This window comes from Cryptomeria japonica, chromosome 9, assembly GCF_030272615.1.
Source record: "Cryptomeria japonica chromosome 9, Sugi_1.0, whole genome shotgun sequence".
NCBI classification, from domain to species: Eukaryota; Viridiplantae; Streptophyta; class Pinopsida; order Cupressales; family Cupressaceae; genus Cryptomeria; species Cryptomeria japonica.
This window is the reverse complement of record NC_081413.1, coordinates 299,045,287-299,067,478: the sequence shown is the minus strand read 5'-3', so window position 1 is coordinate 299,067,478 and position 22,192 is coordinate 299,045,287.

Below are 22,192 nucleotides of genomic sequence, written 5' to 3'. Positions count from 1 at the left end.
TCACAAAAAGATGGAAGGGTGATGATACAAATAACCACCCATGGAGGAAGTACAGATGAAGGAACACCACAATGGTTAACCTTCAATTTTGATAAGAAACAAAAGGTGGTGCTGCCCAAACTTACATTGCAATAGGCTATTATGGAGGAGCCAAAAAAAATAAAGAGGGGCAAAACAATTCATCATTTATCTAGAACTGGGCCCGGTGAAGTAATTGTTGATATTGCATCCCTTGTGGATACTGAAGGAGAAGGTCCTTTGAAATATCAATTATAACAAGTTAGGATTGGAAGGAAAATGAAGTGGGGAGAGCTTGACGCTTTAGAGTTTTCCACTAGTACGGTCAGGAGCAGAATGGAGAAGGAGCATAACTCCCAACTGTAGGTAAAGGCATAATTAGAGTAGTATAAGAAATTTCTTATGGAGATGGGGAAGCCTTTGTTTTCAAGGGAAGATGACACATTTTCATCCACATCATTTCTGCCAGAGGGTGATGTAAGAACTTTGATTGAAATAAGAAAAGTAGCTTCTACTACCAAGTTTTGGGAAAAAGAGAACATTTCAAAAGTAAAACTCTTCCTACAACATACAACAGGTATTTATGTAAAGATCCTCAAAATGGAGAAAGCAATCAGGGATTGTTCAACAAATTAGGAAGTGAGGATAAGAAACTTCACTAAGCAGTGTAAAAATTTGAATAAAATTTTGGCCTTGGGTGAGGAAGTGATTAAAAATGAAGATTTGCTAGGAGGAGATGATTTTGGTAGTTTACAATCTTATATATTTATAATAGAATTTAAGATAAAACTTCTTGAGTAGTGCAAGTCAAAGATATTGGAGGTACATGCTCCTCTTTTGAAATCAATAAGTAATTATGAGAATTTTGTGAAGAAGTTGTTAGGGGCATATGGTCACGATATTTTGAAAGATGGCCGCCTGAAGGAAGGTGTTATCACAAAAGCTTGCACCCTTGCTGAGCTATCAACTCAACAACCTTATGAAACATGGAAACAACCCCAAAGTGTGGGATCTTATGGAAGGGAGTTGAATCTCCAGAGAAGGCTGACTTCCTTCTCAATCTAGGTGTAGGTGTTGAACCAACTCAACACTTCAAAACTTACTCCTAAGCCTATCCTAATAACTTGTAGAGGAAAAGGGAAGAGAGAAATACTTAAAATAAAAGGAGATGATGCACCAATAAGAGATTGTTTCTCTCCCTACTTGAAATGACACAAAGAATCAACTGAAATAACCAGGAGATGCACAAAATTCAGTTGTATGAGTGACCCCAATGCATGTATGGAGGTTAGAATTCGCTAAATGTCAAGAGGGGAGAAGGTTTCCCACAAGTCACACTCAAAAATAAATTAACACAACATATGTTAGAGAAGAGTCACAAAACATAAACCTATGATGAAGGTAAGGAAACATACACAACATACATAAGTTGAAGAAAGGCAAGAATAGCAATTTCAATTCATTCGAAGGCCAATGGCCAAACTTATAGTTGCAAAATGTGAAATAATACAAGAGAAGTGAAAGAGCATGGAGTAGCTCAAGCTAGCAGGGAGAGAACCCTTTACAATGAGGATTAATAGAACTTATATATAAAATTGGTTACAAGAGTGATCATGACCCTTGTGTGTGTAGGGAAATGTCAATCTAGGAGTAAAGGGAAGTGCATGCACTTGACTTTCTGTACATGCAAGAAACCTATCCATACCCTGAAAAGGTAACCTTTAGAAGGGTGGATTGTCTGACCTTCCAAAGTCAGAGCATGCAAACATGACATAAGCTACCACAACAAGCATGGCCCCATACCTCTCTTGATGGAAATCTTTCCAAAATCATTAAATGCACCCCTGTAGCTCCATAAAAGAAGGTGCAAAAGTCACAAAATTCATTAGAGCATTTAAAGATTTGAGTGTTGCAAGCTGGAAAGAAGTCTAAGGACTTTGGAAACTCAGGTTCTCGAAGTAGGGAAGGTAAGGAAGGAACTTCAAAACCTTGGGGTTTCGAGGAAGGGGAAGGAGAACTTCAGAACCTCGAGGTTCCAGAGTTCCGGGAAAGGGAAGAAGAGACTAAGCAAAAGGATAAGGGGATACCTAGCAAAGGAACTTCCGAACTTTGGTGTTTTGAAGTTTTGAAGAAGAGGGAAAGGCAGCAAGGAAGGGACTTTAGAACCTTGGGGTTTCGGATAACAGAGAAAAGGAAAGGAGGGAAGGAACTTTAGAACCTTGGGGTTCCAGAGTTTTCAGAAAAGAAAGGGGCTAAGGGAAAGGAACTTCAAAACCTCAGGGTTCTAGAGTTCCAAAGAAGGAAAGGAAAGGGAACTTTGGAACCTTGGGGTTGCAGAGTTCTGGAGAACTGAAGAGGATGGGGATGGAAAGGGAGGAAATTTGGAACCTCGAGGTTCTAGAGTTCCGGAGAATAAGAAAGGAGAGGCAAAAAAGGGAAGGAACTTCGGAACCTCAGGGTTCTGGAGTTCTAGAGAAAGGGAAGAAAAGAAGGCAAAGAGAAGGAACTTTTGAAACTCGAGGTTCCAGGGAACATGAAAGAAAAGGAAGCAAAGGGAACTTCAGAACCTCGAGGTTTAGGAGTTCTGGGAAAAGAAGAAAAGGCTAAGGAAGGAACTTCCTCCAGGAAAGACAACACCTCACACTTCATAACTCCACCATCTTTCTCTTTGATCAACTAGGGCAGCGGTAATCCATGGATTGTATCTCTGACCTGTTCTTACTGATGGACCAAGGGTGTCATAAAATGACAACAAAAGGTATAGTGCTAGATCAATGGGATTGGTATGTAGCTGATCATTTTTCCCCTACAGTGGAGTTTAATATAGAGTTAATTGGTAGATACTCATTTTTGACCTCTCAGTGTATACATGCAGAGGGAGTAATTGATAAGTTGGTCAGCAAATGGGAATAGGCAAAGAAAATTTTGAAGAAGTTTGAGTCCGGATTTCGTACTTTGCTGATCCTCCTAAAGATACGGATGCATGCTTTATTAGTAACTATAAGAACTATAAAAGGAGTAAAGGATGAATGTATAGTTGCCACACATACAATTTTGAAAGCTTTTTCAAGATATTTTTGGTTGACACCAAGGCTGGGAGTTTAACTTCTGTACAACATCAACTTCAGGTTTTGGGCAAATTTTGTATGGCTGTAATGGCCAATTTGGAAATGCATGTTTCGTAGTGATAGTTAGTTAGTAGTTTCTCTGGAGTTGAAGGCAGAGACTTCCATGTCAACTACAACTCCTTGTTTTTGTAGCACTTAGTTTAGATAACTTTAATTCCTAAAGTTTAGGACATGAAACTCTATAAATTATAAATTTTGATTCATTTTAAGGGTCTATGAATTGATGATTTGAGGTCCAATTAGAGATTCCATTAGAGACTTTATGCAGATTTTTATGTGTTCAAAGAATTTTTGTGATACTCTTTGAAGTTTAATACAAAAAGAAACTTCTAGATTGCCTGATCTACTTGTGTGTTCTATATGGTTATGTTCTTTGTAATCTGGTAACTTCTATTATTTGAATCAACAACTAGTTCTTTGTGAATGCTTTGTTATTTTATGAATCATATTGTGCAGGTAAATTATATATGAGGATTAAATTGATAGGGTGATTATTGGTTGGGTAATATTAATTTTCATTGGTGTGTGAAGTTGATTGACTTTATATACTTTTTGGAGCTCGTTATCTAAATGCTGATTTAGTAATATTGATAATATTGGGATTATGAAATTCTAACGGTGTAGATCATTTAGTTGTTATTGTATTGATTTCATTGTTATTTTCTTGTTCCCCTGAATTATCTTTTGCTGTTTATTTTTGAGAGAATCTAAATCAGAAAATACAAAAAACAAGTAGGTAATTCAAAGTTGTTCCAACCACTAGGCCCCTTGATAGGTACAATTGCATCAACCATTGAGTGATCCAACACTGCCGTGACCCGACTATAGAGACCTTGGAGTAATTAGTCTTTCAAGATTGATTGGTTTACAAGAGAGGTGGCAAGTGCTCACATAATTTACCTGATTGTTGGTGAGTGTGTCAAAACACCCACCAACATGACCCTTTGGTATGGATAATGACATTGAACTACGTGGAAATAATGCTTTTGGGAAATCATTAAACAAGTGAGTGGAAACAAATAGAACATCATAAAGAAAGATTAACCAATTTCATACTTGGCAGCATCTTAATTTCCCATCAATCTCTTCCCAGATCTCATCCTTTACCTATAAAGAAAGTGAAGATTTCTGCCCACAATCCAACGCCCTCCTATTTTTATCAAGCAATGTGGAACCAAATTCTTTGCAATCTGGTCACTTGTGAAATTTGAGCCCCACAACATCCAGACTTTCTTTTGCTTGTGATGATTAAATTTTTTTGTTCAAGACTGTGAGTGATTATCCCCATAACATGTCTATCATTACCTTCCATGTGCATAATAGTTGCCTTTTTTTAGAATCACCCACATTCATTTGTATTCCTATCAAGCACTAAAAAAATACCAAAATAGTGTCCTTCCGATGAAATGCCCCTTGGCCTTTAAATTATCTCCCTGAACTATTTTGAGTTCCCTTTCATAGTTCACATAATTTGTCTTATAAAATTCTATCCTTGCATAAATTCCCTATGACACGAGCCATTCTCCACATAGAATGGCATGGCCATGGCATGCGAGAGATTACATGTTGTGGCATAGGGGCCCACGAAGAAGCGTTAGGGGTGCTAATTATCACTGGCGTGGCATGGGGTCCATAGAGAAGGTCATGGGGTTCCAATGATAGAAAATGACAAATGACGTGGTGACCGTTGGTATGCGAGTTTCCAACAGGGTCATCGGACGATGATGAAAAAGAATTTTAACTTTTTGTTGGAAATAGTATTGGAATCTGTGAATGGGCTAACGAATAGCGACGACCAAAAGATCCGATCTGCATGTATTCCACCTATTCAGGGATTACGAAGTGGAATGAAGATTTTAGCTCAGAGTTGTTTGTTGTCAGAGAGTCTTTATACAGTCAAAGTTGGGAAATATCTCTCCAGGCAAATTTCTATCTAGGCAGTTTGAGATTCTTTTCAAATTTTTGCAGTCTTTAGGCATGTGAGAATTTCATAATCTTTCGCAGTCTACAGAAAAACATGGTAATAGGGGAAATTATCATTTAATCAATTTATTTTTTATAAATGCATAGGTTTGCCTAGGTTTATGTAAGTTTTATGATTGTTTTTTGTCATTAGCAGTCTAGGGAAGCAAAGGTGGCGATGACGTTTTGGAGGCATAGTCATCAAGGTTTTGAAGAGAGATCAAACCCATAAAGGTAGGTATATTTTTCAACATTTCTTTGCCAATTTGTGATGCTGGTAGGGACTTAGGTGGAAGAGGAATGTTCGTCAATGCATATAAGCAAACCCTAGTGTCATAATAAGTTTTTATATATGAACTAGGGTTTTCTCATTGTGTGTCTCATTTTTGCGTGCATTTTGGCCACTTGTCAGGATTGCGATTGCTAAAGAATACAAAAGTTTTTTGTATTCGGTGTGGGTTGTAAAAGAAATCGTGAGGGTCTCTGTAATAAATTTCTCTAGGGTCTAGGGTTTTCCCTTTTTGTATGTCTTTTTTGCGTCGATTTGGACTACCCAACAAGACTGGGTATGCTAAAGTAGACGAAATTTTTTTTGAGAGTGCATAAAAAAATTTGAAAATTTCAAATTTTGCCTAGTCTGTTTGTCTGTTTCATATATACACATTTTTTGATCACCTGTCGGGACTAAGAATGTTAAAAAGCACGGAATTATACACAAGGTAAAATCAAAACACTATAAATAAAAATATGGTTTTCCACACACAACTGGGAATGTTAAAGAACATGAAATGTTTGCACAGTCTAGTATCTGGTGTGTTGAGAAACACATGTCAGTCTTGTACATATTCAGACTGGCTTGGTATGAATCACGAGTGTTTTTCACACATGTGGTATGATCATGTGAAAAACATAGTGGCTTTTAACTGTTTATGTCGACAGAAGGGCGTTGTGGACAACATGAGAGATTTTCAGTTCGAAAAAGGTGTCCTTTATAAATACACCTAGTTGCAACATCAATTTTAGATAGAAGTATCTTAAAAATTTGCATCTATAACTAAAGCTGAAGATAAATATTTTAGGTTTTTTTACTCACTGTCTTTACCAGAAGAAATCCTTGCGATCTTCCCTGCAATCCAACTTTCCTCTTGTATGTGGTAAGAAAAAACCCTTTCTTTGCTGCCACCTCAAACTTACAATGCACAAAACCCTTTGTGTGTTGCTTGAAATTAGATATGCAAACTTTGTTCTTAACATAAGCTTCCGGCCGTCAAAAATGCCCGACGTCGCTTGGCCGATGTTTATTTTTCATGGCACCGTCTTCGCTATACGAGAGTTCTCGACCGTCAGAAATGCTTGACGTCTAAATGTCCTCGTGTTTGTTTTTCACGCCTATGCTGGAAAATGAAGCGCTCCATGCGAGGCCCATAAAAGTCCATGTATGTATGGTGGATGCCCATATTGGAGTACGGCGTGCTATTTTATGTGGGCGCGTTTTCTCAAAATTAGATATGCAAACTTTTTTCTTAACATAATCTTCTTTGAAATTTTGTAAAGTCTACTTTCAGTTGTGAAATAGGTGACGTTTTTGAATATTCCTGGTTGCCACATCAATCTTAGAAGTATTTCAAATTTCTCTAATGATGCAATGTATTTCATTAACTACATATTTGTTGTTAAGTCTTACTAATCTCGTTTGCCAAGAAGCATATGTTTCTTGTCTTCAACCAATGATTGTTGAAGAAGAGCAACATATGCTTGTCGACAAACGACATCAACAATACTTACAACCAACGATTGTTGACATTCCATATTTCTGTGTAAAGTTTCTAGATCATACCAAGCTTTATTAATTGCTGTCTCTGCAACTTCTGTCTTGATGTTTTTTTTGTTTTAGTTTTTGTTTTAAGAACCATTTCACCATTTAATTTCAAGCACTTTTTTGAAAATGGTGTGTGTGAAAAATGCCTATTTCTTATTTTGTTGTTATGACTTTTCCAAACCATTTATTTATTTCCCTAGATGGCACCGACTAGCTTTGAAATCCACAGTATATTCTACATGCCACTGTTGTTCCATTGCACTACTATGATATTATCACTATTTCAAGTAGGAGATGTCTCCACTTCCATTTTAGGAAGTGGATTATCTCATTGGGCTGATCTATATGCACCCATAATAGAAAAGTAGATTATTTGCAATGGTACTTCAGGTGGTTGCAAAAATGAATGTTTATCTAATGTTCAGGTGGTTGCAAATTTCTCTTGAGGCAGTTGGAGATTCTTTTCAAATTTTTGCAGTGTTTAGGCATATGAGAATTTCATAATCTTTCACAGTCTATAGAAAAGCACTGTAATACTACAAATTATTGTTTAATCATTTTATTTTTTGTATATGCATTGGCTTGGCTAGCTTTATGTAAGTTTGCGGTTATTTTGTGATGTTCGCAATGCACCGCTCCATGACGAGCCCATACAACTCCATGTATGTATGCCAGATGCCCAAACTCCAGTATGACGTGCTATTTTATGTGGAGAATAGCTGCTTTCATTAACTACACATCTATCGTTAAGTCTTGCTGATGTCATTTATCAACAACCATATCTTCCTTGTCTTGAACTAAAGATTGTTTACATTCCATATTTTTGTGTAAAGTTTCTAAATCATACCCAACTCTACTAATTGCTATGTCTCTGCAACCTCTTTTTTGATGTTTTTTGTTTTTGTTTTTGTTTTAAGAATCATTTCGCCATTTAATTTCAACTATATATTTTTTGAAAATGGTGTGTAAAAAATGCCTATTTCTTATTTTGCTATTATGACTTTTCCAAACCCTGTATTTATTTTGCTAAATGGCACCAACCAACATTGAAATCCATAGTGTATTCTACACGCCACTATTGTTGCATTGCACTAATATGATATTATCACTATTTCAAGAAGGAGATGTATCCATTTCCATTTCAAGAAGTGGATTATCTCACTGGGCTGATTATGCACCCATGACAAAAAAGCAGGTTATTTGCAATGGTACTTCAGGTGGTTTCAAAAATGAATGTTTATCTAATGTAGAGACTTGAAAAAATGTCTCTTTTGTGCTTCAGTAGAGGAGTGCTCCAAATCCAGTGTTTTTTTTGCCAAAATGGCACATCCCAATTACATTTTTGACTATTGCAATTGCTCCAAACCCCCGTAGTTATTCCAAAATTGCACTTGCAAAAAGCCCTATTTCCTTTTGACTGTTGAAACTGTTGCAAATCCCTTGTGTTTTTCTCCAAACTGACACTTGCTTGTGTTGGAATCCCCAAAGGATGTTAGGATTAATGATAGTCCCAAAGATACTTAGAGGGTGGGGGGGGTGGATCAGTATCTAACCGGTTAACAAAATATTTGACCTTATTAAGTATTTTGCATTCCAAAACAATGTAACAGTAAATAAGAATTAATGCAGTAAACAGGAACAATAAAGATAACATAGAAAACACACCATAACACAAGATGTTTAACGAGGAAGCCTGGTGTGGGAAAAACCTTGGTGGGATTTGTGACTCACAATATTCACTCACTGGCCAATGAATGAATATTACTTACAATGTGGTGCCTGCGCATGCAGGAAGGCCAACTGCCTAGAGCTCACTGCTCAATCTACAAAATGGAAGTCTCACTGACTTACAAAATGGATTATGAGAATCCAATACACTGTACTGCTACAATTCAACATCTGCTATGCCAAGTTCAGTACCGGTTTAAGCTCACACTATAACCATAAGCCTTATACAAAATCTGTCCTATGCATTCACATATATCTCATCTTCTATTCCATCCACTATCCTTTTTTCTATTCTTATTTGAAAATGATTTACAAGATCTCATACATATATGAGTCTATTACAATATGCCATGTCGGCTTTACAAAAGATATTTACAATTAAATACAATAAACAAAAGTTTATTCCTGTCGGCTGGAGTGCCAGTATGCATTGTTGTTGGTGCCGGTGAAGTGTCTGCCGGTGTCGGTGCCTGCCAGTGGTTTACTAGATGAATGCCACAAGGTTTCCTGAAGGTTTCCACAAGATTTTCATCAATGACAACACCTTCAATTCTCATTGGAGTGTATAATGCCAACAATCTCCCCCTTTGGCATTGATGGCAACACTCATGAGAAAAATCCAAAAACTATTCCAAAAATGAAGTCCAAAAATTTTACCAAAAATATGTTCTCCCCCTGAGTAGATGATCTCCTCTGATTAGCCATTTTTCTCTATCCACTACTCCCCCTTTGACATCAATGACAAAGGTTGTCAAAAATTATCAAACGAGTGCAAAATTTCACCTTAAGGTTTGTAACCGTTGGTTACAATCTGAAATATATTAGCCAAAACAAAGTTTAAACTTTGCATGAATCTGTTGTTGTCCTTCGTGGTTGCCTTAGTTCTTTGGATTGTATCGGTGAGATGATGCATATGCTCCTCCGGTGACCTTTCCCCTTGAATTAATGCCTTAGATATCTCATTCCTTAGAGAGATAAGGTTGTCCAATTTAGGACTAACTTTATACTTCAGCTCTCTGGCATTTGCCTTGATCCTTGCTTTTTCTTTCTCAAGTTTCTCCAACTTTCCTCAAATCTTGCTATCTCTTGCTCTATAACTAATATAGGTTTGGATGAACCAATGATGTTATCAGCTATATCATCAATTTCCTTTTGTACCCTTCTTATTTCTTTTCCAATGTCATGGGTCAACAGATGTGGCTTGCATGTTTCTCTATACAGTTCCTTATACTCCAAAATTGTTGTATTCAGTGCCGGTAAAAGTGTGTTAATGTGTTCCGTGCACTTATTTATTGTTTCCTCAAAGAATTTTTATTTTTATTTTTCTATCTTCTCTTTGAATGTATCCTCATTTACCTTATCCATTGTTATTACATTTCCAACAACAAATTTAGACAATGTGTCTAACTGACTTAAATAATCCTTTACATTATCTACATTGCATTTTGGTGCAATCATCTTAAGAATAGGTATGGTATCATCAATTACCTTGTAGGCCAAATCATTACAATCTGTTATCTTTTTGATTGAGTCCAGAAGTACTTCTGCCACATTTGTAGGTCTGAATTCACTTAGTGAAGTACCTGATGTCTGATCAACTGCTTATACTATCTCAGTGCTTGCAGTATTAGTAACCAATTTGCTTGTATCAACCTCTAGTGGATCAGTCCGAGTTTGCATTTCTACTATCAATGGTTTGGGTTTCTCAGTGATTACCAATTTTACTATCTCAACATGTACCTGTGCCTCTGCCGGTTTCTTTGTGTTATCCACTGCTGGTATCTCTATCTCCATCGGTTTCTCCGTGCCAGCATCTACACTACCAATATTTATTCCTCTGTCCAAAGGTTGCTCTATTTGCACTGTTTGCTCTGTTTGTATTCCAACCTTAATATTTTTTTGCCGGTTGCTCAACAATGTTTCAAGTATTATCATTCTTCACCTCTGTGCTATCCTTATCCACAACAATGTTCACTTCCTGAGTATCAATATTCATTGTGAATAGAATTTCTGATTCAAGGTTAGTGTCCTCATGTGTTGTGTCAACATTTTCAGTAGCTGGTATGTTGTCAGTGTTTATCGGTGTAGTAGCCAAGGGTGGTGGTAGGTTGTCAGTTATTTTTTTATGTTTGGTATTCCACCAATTTTTCTTGTTCCTTTGTCTCTGTCCTTCTGATATACCTTGAAAGTTTTCTTGGGTCTGTTCAATTCTTCCTGTTTTTCTTTTTCTACAAAAAAAGATATCCCATTTATCTACTATTTCCTCTGCAATTTCATTGACTCTTCTAGCCATTAGGCTCACATGCCGGTGACCGCTTGCAAAAATTGATCTGTTAGCTTCACTAATTAGTTCATCAATCTCTTCTTTAGAGTTAACTAGATGAACAACCATAAGTTTTTCAATCTTAATTTTCTTATCTAACTCCATAACTGCGATCCTCTTTGCATCTAACCTTCTACACAATTCATTTGGCAAATAATCTACAACTTCTGTTAACACTTTCTTGTAAATGTCCAGATGTAGAACTATGCTGTTCTCAATACTTTCCTTCTCAGAATCAGTGAATTTATTATACAGTTTGCTCACATTTTCCAAGTTGCCATCATCAGTGGTTTCACTCAGTAAGTTATCCAAAGGTGGTATAACCTATTTTTGTTTCTTCTTGGGTGTCAACTTCTTTGCTAGTTGTCTTACCGCCTATTGCTTCTTTCTTGTTTTCTTTGGTGAAGGAGAGGGTACCGGTGAGGGTTTTCTCTTCCTATCAACTCTCTTGAACTCAATAGGTATTTCACTTTCAGATGATGTACCAACCGGTGAGATATGTTCCTCTGGTTGTAATCCTTCTAGTTCACTTTCCTTTATTTCAGTAATGTTCATGATGTTATTGTTTTATTACACTCCTTATGTACTTTTCTCTTTTCTTTCTTTGTTTCAATGTCTGTACACCGCTTTCAATTGTTTCTGCATTACCAAAAACTTCTCCTGTTGGTTATCTAGGTGCTTCTAACAGGGCTTTAGCATAAGTCTCAATAATATTTACATCAGCCTCATACCCCATTTCAGTTACCCATATAGTTCTAGGAAGAACTGCTTCCATCCAAATTTTATCCTTCTTAATCACAAAGCAGATTTCCTTATCATATTTGTCTACTATACTTTGTGGTAGTCTCTCTCTTGTTTTCATTTTGGCTTGGAAGGTTTTGAAATACTCAGTTATATTGTTTTCCTTATCAGTACCTATGTTGATGAAGGCTTCTTGCAACTGTTTGCATACCGGTATGTCATATCCAAAATCTTTCTTTCCAATACCGGGAACTTCTTTTATGAAATACAACACAAGACATACCAAAATATTACCAAAATGAAATGTTCCTTTCTTATCACCTTTTATCTTTTTTAGGTTGTCTATTAATTCATCCTTTAGCCACTCACACACATCTATTTTTGCATCATTATTTACCATATCATAAGCACTTTTAATGCAAAGACTAGAAACTGAATTGAGTCGGTTTGCATGTGTGGTTTTGTAACCTAAGATCACACTTATGAATTTGACATTTATATCCTTGATGTCATTTACTCTCAGGGATCTACTATCAGATGTTGCTACTGTTAAGGTCATGAACATGTTGTTAGGTAACTTCTTTATCTTGTCTGGCCTACTACCGGTGGAGGGTAAACCTGTCACTGCCCTAATTGCTTCCTTGGTGAGTTTGCAAACTGAATCTAGCCAAAGAAATTCTCCATGTACCCTGCTAAGGACAATTATCACTACCTCCTTAGGAAATTCAGGGATGTCCAAGATTTCCATAAAACCTAAGCTCTCAATAATTTTTTGCTCAGGTTTGACATTGCCATTTTCATCATAGATAATGGTTCTAAACATCTTCAATACTTCCTCAGAACCTAATTCCTCAATATTGTAGTGAATGTAAATTCTAGGGTCTTCAACATAAGCTACACCTTTAGGAATTTTTGAAAATGCGCTTATGGAATCATCTTGCTTAGCTTATTTTGGGAATGATTTGAACACGGGCCTAGGGAGTTTTACAACTTCCACACCAGTAGGGTTTTCAATAAATTCTAGAGCAGAAGAGGAAGCCATTTGAAAAATACCTTAAGCTGCTTGATAAAGGTTGAGTGCTTGAAAGAAATCACTTCACTTCTTCACCTTGAATGCCTTTACTTAGATTTTGCAATCTCTGAAAGTTTTAATGCTTGGTGAATCAAAAAAGTCTTTTCTTTCAAGAACCGCATTAAATGCTCACCGGTTAAGTGAAACTTAACATATCTTCCAGTAGAGAAGAAATTCATCTTCACACCATCAACTGAGGGTAAACTGCATGATATTCAACTTGTTGCAATACCCCCAAAGGGTTAGTTTTTAGTTGGATGAAGAATCTCCTGCCAGTGGAGTAATACTCTCTTCTACCGGTGAAGGAATAGTCTCATCAACATTCTGATCTCTCTTTCTAATCCACTATTTTGAAAATTCTTGCTTTACCTCATCTACCTTTTCTTTGCCTTTCAAACTGGGTCCTTTATTATTTGTCGGTGAAGTCTTACTTCTACAAAATTTTACAATATGTCCAATCTTGTTACAAGCATAACAAGTCACATTATTCTTTTGAATAGCCTTTCCATATCCTATGCCAGTTTGTGTTCTGCATTGATTAGATAAGTGCCCAAATCTTCCACAAACATAACATCTCACATTCATTGTGCAGTTTTCTGAATTATGACCAACTTTGTTGCATTTGGAACATTGACCGGTGGGTGCATTAATGTTCTGATTGTTTCTAGATCTACATTGATTTTCTCTATGACCATACTTGTTACAGTTAAAGCATTTCCCATTAAATTTGTAAGCATTAGGTTGTCTTACCGGTTTACTATGATCATGATTGTTTGTAGTACCAGAACTTTCACCAACTTCAAATCCAAGTCCATTAGTATCTCCATTAGGTTTTTGACTTTTCAACATATCATCAAGTTCTTCTGAACTTTTCCTGAATTTCTCTTTATGTTGGTTTGCAGTAGCCAACTCATTTTCCAGAATTCCTATCTGTCTCATAAGTTCAGTTTTATCATGTTGCATGTGAATCAAATTTGTCTTTAACATATCATTTTCATGACTGAGTCTTAGATTTTCATTGCTAGCATCATTGAGTCTCCTAGTCAAGTCATCTTCATTCTTCTTTCCGTCTTCAATGTCTTTACAAAATCTCATAGTCATGTCTTGCATTTCATTCCTCATAGTCATGTTTTCTTGCCTCAATTTGTTCACAAGATCATTAAGAGTTTCATTTTCATCATTGTCATTCTATATCTTCTCATGAAGTTCTTTTCTCTTATTTCTAGCAATAGTAAGATTCTCTTGAAGTCCTTGAATGAATTCCTGTGCAGTCCTCAGATCATCTTCAAGTTTGATATTCTTCAATTTCTCTGAATCATAGGCCACAAGAGCTCCTTCCAATTGCTTTCTTAAGTTCTCCATTTGGACCGGTGTCAGAATCTTCCTCAAGTTGTTAGGCTTTTGAAAATAGAGGACCAAGCTCTGATACCAATTATTAGGATTAATGACAGTCCCAAAGATTCTGAGAGAGGGGGGGGGGTGAATCAACATCTAACCAGTTAACATAACATTTGACCTTATTAAGTATTTTGCATTCCAAAATAGTGTACCGGTAAATAAGAATTAATGCAATAAACAGGAACAATAAAGACAACATAGAAAACACACCAAAACACAAGATGTTTAATGAGGAAACCTCGATGGGATTTGTGACCCACAATATTCACTCACTAGCCAATGAATGGATATTACTTACAATGTGGTGCCTGCACATGTAGGAAGACCAACTGCCTAGACCTCACTGCTCAATCTACAAAATGGAAGTCTCACTGACTTACAAAATGGATTATGAGAATCCAATACAATGTACTGCTACAATTTAGTATCTTCTATGCTAGGTTCAGTACCGGTTTAAGCTCACACTATAACCATAAACCTTATACAAAATCTATCCTATGCATTTGCATATATCTCATCTTTTATTCCATCCACTATCCTTTTTTCTATCCTTATTTGAAAATGATTTACAAGATCTCATACATATATGAGTCTATTACAATATGCCATGTTGACTTTACAAAAGTTTATTCCTGTCGGCTGGAGTGCCGGTATGCATTGTTGCCGCCGTGGGTGAAGTGTTTGCTAGTGGTTTACCAGATGAATGCCACAAGGTTTCCTGAAGGTTTCCACAAGGTTGCAATCAATGACAACAACTTCAATTCTCATTAGAGTGTATAATGCCAACAACGAATTCCACTGGTAACAACTGTGCCATTGTGCTACTATGATATTATGATTGTTTGGAGTAGGAGATGTGTGTACTTCCGTTTCACAAAGTAGAATATGTCACTGGGAAAATCTATTTGCATCCATGGCAGAAAAGTATGTTATTTGCAACCCATTTAGAAAACTAAAATTATTCTCATTATTAGATTGGAATTGAATTTCCCAATCACACCATTGATGTTGGCTTGATTTTTGAACAACGATACTTTAAATTCATTACTTGTAATTTTCAATCTATGGCAACATTCCCAAATTCCTTATCTTGAGTTGGTCATGTAAGAACACTAAGTGGTTGTGTTTTGAATCTGAATGTTTGGCAGGTATTATGCCATTGACATTTAGAAAATTTAGAAAACTTTATGGTGGAGTTATTGTTTGGTAGCTTGATTTTGATTGGTTTGAATGCATGTTGATAATGAAAGTAAAACTTATTTGGAATTGCATACAATGGAGTTGTGTGAATCCCAAATAGTGGGCCCATACTCCATGTATGGTTTTCTATTTTATGTGGACAATAGCCACTTCCATTTTGTACATAATATTTTGTGTAAACACTATTTTGTACACACTATTTTTTTTACATAATAGCCCCTACTATTTGGGATTCATAGAGCTGCATTTGATGCAAATCAAGATCAACTTTACTATCATTGTCAAAATGCATTCAAAGCAATCACAATCAAGATACCAAACAATCAATTCTAGGTCAATTAAGCGACACAAAGTTTGTTATTGGATGCTGCAAGTTTTAGGGGGAAAATCACCAGGTTTATATTTATGTCACTTCTAGGAATAGGAGTGGGAAAATGAGTGTTTCTATCACCATGCAAAAGAGGGAGGTTGGATTCAGTGATGATTAGCGTAGAATTCAACATAGAAAAACCAGTGAGTAAGGAGACCATTTTTTTATGTTGCAATATTAGTTATTTGTGGATTTTTTTACATTTTTGACATCTAAAAAGGCATATTTGAGTGAAACAAAGTATGCATATCTAATTTCGACCAAAAATGGAAAGGGTTTTGTGTGTTAGAAGTCAATGAGGTGATTGCATGAAATTGAAGATACAAAATAGTGTGTACAAAAAAAAAATTGAATTTCTTGTGTGAATCCCAAATAGAGGGGGGCTATCAAAAGGTCCTCTAGTACTTTTTCTCCTCCACGCTAGAAACTCCAACTGCTCTTTCAGGCAGTCACTTCATCGAACTTCCAACGCACAAAATCCTTTGCATTTTTGTTCCAAATTAGATAGGTATGGGCTATTTAACACATAAAATGGCACAACCATGGCATGTGGGAGATTAATTTCCATGGCTAATCCCACATGCCATGGTCGTGCCATGTTATATGGAGAATAGCCCATGCGCAGGTAGTTACTATAGCCATGCTGGACATTTTGCCACCAAATTTCCCATGCACCATCTTGGCAGTCCCTCCTTTCTGGCGGTTGGAAATCGCTGATGTCGAGAGGTCCTGCCTTTCAGCACGGGCTATTCAACTCCACGCTAGTTCCAATTCCTTGAATACTGTAATAGGGATAGTCAGCAGGAGGTTAATTTGGTGGATATATGTATTGAAAACATAATGTGTTCATTAAGGTGTAGGCTGCCTTTAATTTTGGATGCCACATGTTTTAGGGAGAGACCAACAATGAGGAGAAAAAGTAGTAGAGGACCTTTCGATGACAACATTTTCTAATGGAAGCGACTGTTCTCCACATAAAATAGCACATTGTACTGGAGTATGGGCATCCACCATGTATACGTGGAGTTGCACAGGCCTTGCATGGAGTGCTTCCTTTTCCAGCGTGGATGAGGAAAAGAATGCTAGGACCTTTCAACATCAACCATTTCTGATGACCGAAAAGGAAGGACAACCAAGACGGTGTGCGGGAATTTTGGCGGCAAAATGTCGATCTTGGCTATGGTAACTGCATGGGCATGAGCTATTCTCCACATAAAATGACACGTCGATGGCATGTGGGAGATTAGTTTCCATCGCATAGTGCCTCACGTCATTCATTTCTGGTTGTCAGAAAATGCTGCCGTTGAAAGGTCATCTAGTACTTTTTCTCCTCCATGTTGGAATCTACAACGCTCCACACGGGGCCCAATACAACTCCATGTATGTATGCCCATGCCCATACTTCTATTGTCCACATAAAAATGGGATGAAATTAATCTCCTACATGCTATGGCCATGCCATTTTATGTGGAGAATAGCCCATGCCCATGGCCATACTGCTATTCACCACATAAAATGGAATGAGCATGGAATGTGGGAGATTACATGACATGGCATGGCAATCCCATAGAGAAGAGGAATGGAATTGCATACAATGGAGTAGTGTGAATCCCAAATAGTTGGGGCTATTGTGTACGCAAATTTTTTTTTGAAGTTTTTTTGTGTGAATTCAAAATAGGAGGGGCTATTTAATTTTCTTGTGTGATTTTTTTTGACAATAACAATAAAATTGATTTGGAATTGCATACAATGGAGCTGTGTGATTCGCAAATAGTGTGGGCTATTATGTACAGAAAATAACACTATTGGGCATATATGTATATGTATATATTTGGTAGTCTGTATTTGTCCTTTCCCTTTTGGTCGTGGTTTTTCTTTACCTCATTTGCAGATTCCAAGTATTCTCTACATAAAATAGCACTATTGGGCATATATGCACATGTATATGTATATATGTATGCATGTGTTTGTATATATGCATATATGTGTATGTATATATGTATGCATATGTGTGTGGGAAACTTCCCAACAAAGAGTCCTAACTAACTTCTGTAGCAATCATCAATGGGAGGAAGGTTCATTTGTTGGAGATAGCTATGTGGAAAACACAACGTTTCGTATACGAAGCAGGTTTTTTTTTTGCATGCTGCAAGTTGTAGGTGAGGAAAAACAAGGGTTTTTGCGACCTCGTGGAAGAGGGAGCTTGGATTGGAGGGCCAAGAGCAAAGAATTTGATAGTTAAAAAACATCAAGTAAGAAAATCCATCTCATTTATTCTACAATTTTAGTTGTAGATGGATTTTTTTTTTTATGTTTAGGGCCTATGAAAAGAAGCATTTTTGGCTCATCTTTGATAGTTTTACAAAACTTTTGTGAAAGCAACATCTATTAACTACAAAGTCTACATATCTAATTTTGAGAAAAACGTAGTGGGTTTGATGTGGTTCAAGTTTGAGGAGGCGTGCTATTTTATGTGGAGAATAACTCGTGCTTGGAGCTCTTATTCTCCATACAAAACAAGACGCATGGTATTTCTTTTTTGAAATTTTGGGTTGTGAAAGGGGTGGCTTTTGATTTGTTTGAAATGGTTTATTTTAGAAAGTGTTGGGGTTACTTTTTTGGGGTCTAATTGTTTGTGAACATCCTCTTCTCCATAGTTCTAGTAGAATGGCAAATGGACACATAATGTTGGTTGATATATACTATTGCTGTTAGTGATAGGTTGAGTTTGAAGTTAAACTACCTTATTACAGTTGAATATGCTAATTCTCTGTCCACTTGGGCATGTTTGTTGTGCCATAACATTGTGTTCAATATTTCTGAATATATATGAAAAGAAATATTTGTTGTGGCATGTGTGTTTAATTTCAAATTTAATCTATGACTAACAGTTATTTTTTTTCCTAGGATGCTGGTTCGATTATAGAACACTTTCCTGTACATTGGGGAGTAATTTTTGTATACACCTAAAAATGATCTGAAGATAATTAATTAAATAAGCAATTATTTAATTAATCTCTCCTCCCCAATTTAATTGAATTCACTAAGCAATTTGATTAAATTTCCCTTTTCATCTACTTATTAATAAATCTAAGGATTTACTGAATAGGTTCATTTCACCCCTTTAATTAATTAATTCAAATTAATTAATTCCCCCCATGCAAATTCATTTCTTCTAAATCCTCTAATTAATTAAAACAAATCAAATCATGAGTTGTTGAAATTAATTAGCCATTTTCCTAATATTTGAATTTCTAAATTCAAATTCTCCTAACTTCTACCACTCCTAACTTCTAACCATTCCTAAACCTAACCCATTCTACCTACCACCATGTCCCCTTTCATCCAACATCTTCTAGAACCTTTGTGACACTTGTCACTAAGTGTTCCCTTTAATCCAACCCCCTTTGCCAACCTCCTCCAATTTAACCATTGATATCTTTAGATCAATCTCAACCGTTGATTCATGCCAACTCACCCCTAGCCTTGGAAAATCCTATAAATAGACCTTATTTTGGAGCTCAAAGGGTCCCAATTTCATATGATTTTTGCATATCATTGCATCCCATCTCATTCGTAGCTTAAGCATTGTTACTATAGGCATCTAGCTTATAGTTTATCAGTTTTAGCAATGTTATCATGCTCATTTCAGCTTAACTCTTAGCTTAATCATGCTAGGATAATCATGAATCCATATAGCTTAATCATGCTATCATGCTAGATCATGCATCTTAATCATTCAAATCCTCCATCTAAGTGTAGTCAAGTCATTGGAATTTGCATACTAAGATCTGAGAACAAAATCCACACTCGCATTTACTAGGAGGCAATAAGTTGATTAGCTATGGTTTTAAATTTCATTGATTATATCTTCTAACCATGCTTGTAATGATTTATTGAGTGCATTGTGTTTGAAGGTATAGGTACACCACACAAATACACGACATTTTGGCGCCCACCATGGGGCCGAAATCATCATTTTCAGCCTCCCAAGCTTCCTCAAACTTCATCTCTGTCGGATCATAATCAGATTGTTATACGAGTTGTCTTTCTGGCTCGTACGAACTTCCTTTCAGTCTTGGATGACACCTCATCCTAACTCATATGAGGTATAAATCTATGTCATATGAGTTTTTAGACTATAAATTCTTTACTCATTTTAGCTCATTCCTATGTCGTACGAGTTAAATTTCACTGTCGTACGAGAGCTAATTCTGTGTCGTACGAATTTATGGCTTCAAAATATTATGTCGTACAAGCTGGTTTTTGTCTTTGTGTGAAATCTAAATATTTGTCATTCTATCTGATAAATCATGTCGTACGAGTTTCTGCATCTGTGATTTTTTTGAAAAACTACAAATTGGAATTTTCAAATTTGTCTATACGTTAGTAATTTGCATTTTTGAAGGCTTTCTAGTCATTTTTAGCCCCTAAGAGTGCATGCTCTTTGAAAATTGCATCTAGAACTCTTGGAGACCTTTCCAACGAGGTAAACAGTGCGTAATTTTGAGTCCCGAGCAGAAAGTTATGCCTATTTGAAGTTAGGGTAAAATATCATACAATTTTCTAAAAATTTCATAATTTTGGATCACTAATGCTAACTCTGATCTATTTATGAGATGTTTGTAGCCTAACTCTTTTGTGCAGGATGCTTGTCAAAGACATAATTCAAAACACAATCATGATGACTAATGGATCTATTTTGCAGGTTGCCTAAGGATTCAACAACAAAAACTTTGTGTATTCTTTAAGATTTTTAGGCACACTTCAATTTGGGCTTAAAGAAATGAACTATCATGTCTTATGTGCTTGTGATGATAGGGGAGTATTCTCTCACCTTCCTTAGGTGATCAGAAAGCTAGACTCATCTTTTTGCTTTCAATAGTGCATACCTTTAGCTGGCCTGTCACAGTGGGAAAAAGTAATCACCCTGTGAGAATGACCCAAGTGAGTACAGCTGGCCCTGAGCATTCCAACTCACTATAATAAATAGATCTCTGATGATTAAAGTCTCAGAGGATGGGATTATTTGAGTCTTCTCTTTGAGATCTCTCATATCGGATATTTTGTAGGGCCTCGCGATCTCAATCACGTTTACATGACTACAACTTGTTTCGGTACCTTTTCAGGCTATAGGCCTCAATCACGCTTGCGTGACTTCAAGGGGTGATTTCAAACGGAATTCCTGACTAAGAACTATAAAAATAGAAGCTACCCAATTCACCTCTAAAAGGGTGATAATCTTTGTGCAAGAGAGATAGTAACTCTCCCAAGACACTTGCCATATCGTGCCCCCATTAGCGCTTGGAGTCAGATAATATGATGTTGAGAATCCATTGCGTAAAACTCAACGACCATATTTTGATTAGCTATTGGGTGTGTACCTAAGTAGCAAGCAAAGGTTTTCATTCTCAGCCAACTTCCTTAGGGTTTAGCTTGATTGAGAGTCATGTATCACATCATGTGTTTGCTGTGTATTCATCCCTAAAATTGAAATATCAGACACTTAAAATTGGAAAACCAAGGTAAAACATCAAAATTCAATGATCCAAACTCAAACAAGCAAACAATTTTTATCACTGTTCAAATACCCGTCATACGAGTCAGAAGTCTCTGTCATATTTCTTGATCCTTTATCGTATGAGTCAGGAGTCTCTGTCATATTGCTTGGTCTTCTATCGTATGAGTCAAGGTTCTATGTCACATGAAGTCACTAGTCTGTCATTCTGTCTTGTATCTCTTGTCGTCCTATGCTGCATAATCTGTCGTATGAAACTCTGCATTTGTTACTCCAGAACTGTGTCTTACATGCCTGGTTTCAGCTTTGTCATTTCTACCTGATCAATTTGCAGTAAGCATAAACACCTGTTATCTATCAATCTGTGCTTAAATTGTTGGCTTGGTTTGCTTGGTCAAGTTATCACTCATCAAAATCAGACTTTAAACATAAACACCTTAAGATTTTCAAAGTGCTTATCCCCAACAAGTTGAAGATCTATACATCTCAAAGTGCATTATCACCCTCTTTGATAAAATGGTCACTCAAACATAGTTTCTCATCAGGATCAATCATCCTTTATCATGAAACTGAAACGTTTGGTTAGGATAACCTTGTCCCACATCATAGGATATATCATTCCTACTGGACTTGGTTCTTATCAATCACCATCATTGTACTCCTAAATTGAAGATCGAAAAACTTGCAAAACTTTAAACACTTGAACCATCTTTTAGTGTCATATCACTCTATTGTCTTGAAATTGACTATTGATCACTTACTCAAAACAACCTTTAAACAATCAAATCTTAGCACAATATCAAACACAATGCCCATTTTAACAAGAGAGCAGAGACATAAGATCACTGGAACATTTGAAATAGCTGAAAATCATATCGACATGACATACCAAAGCAAAACACAAGAAGAAGACAT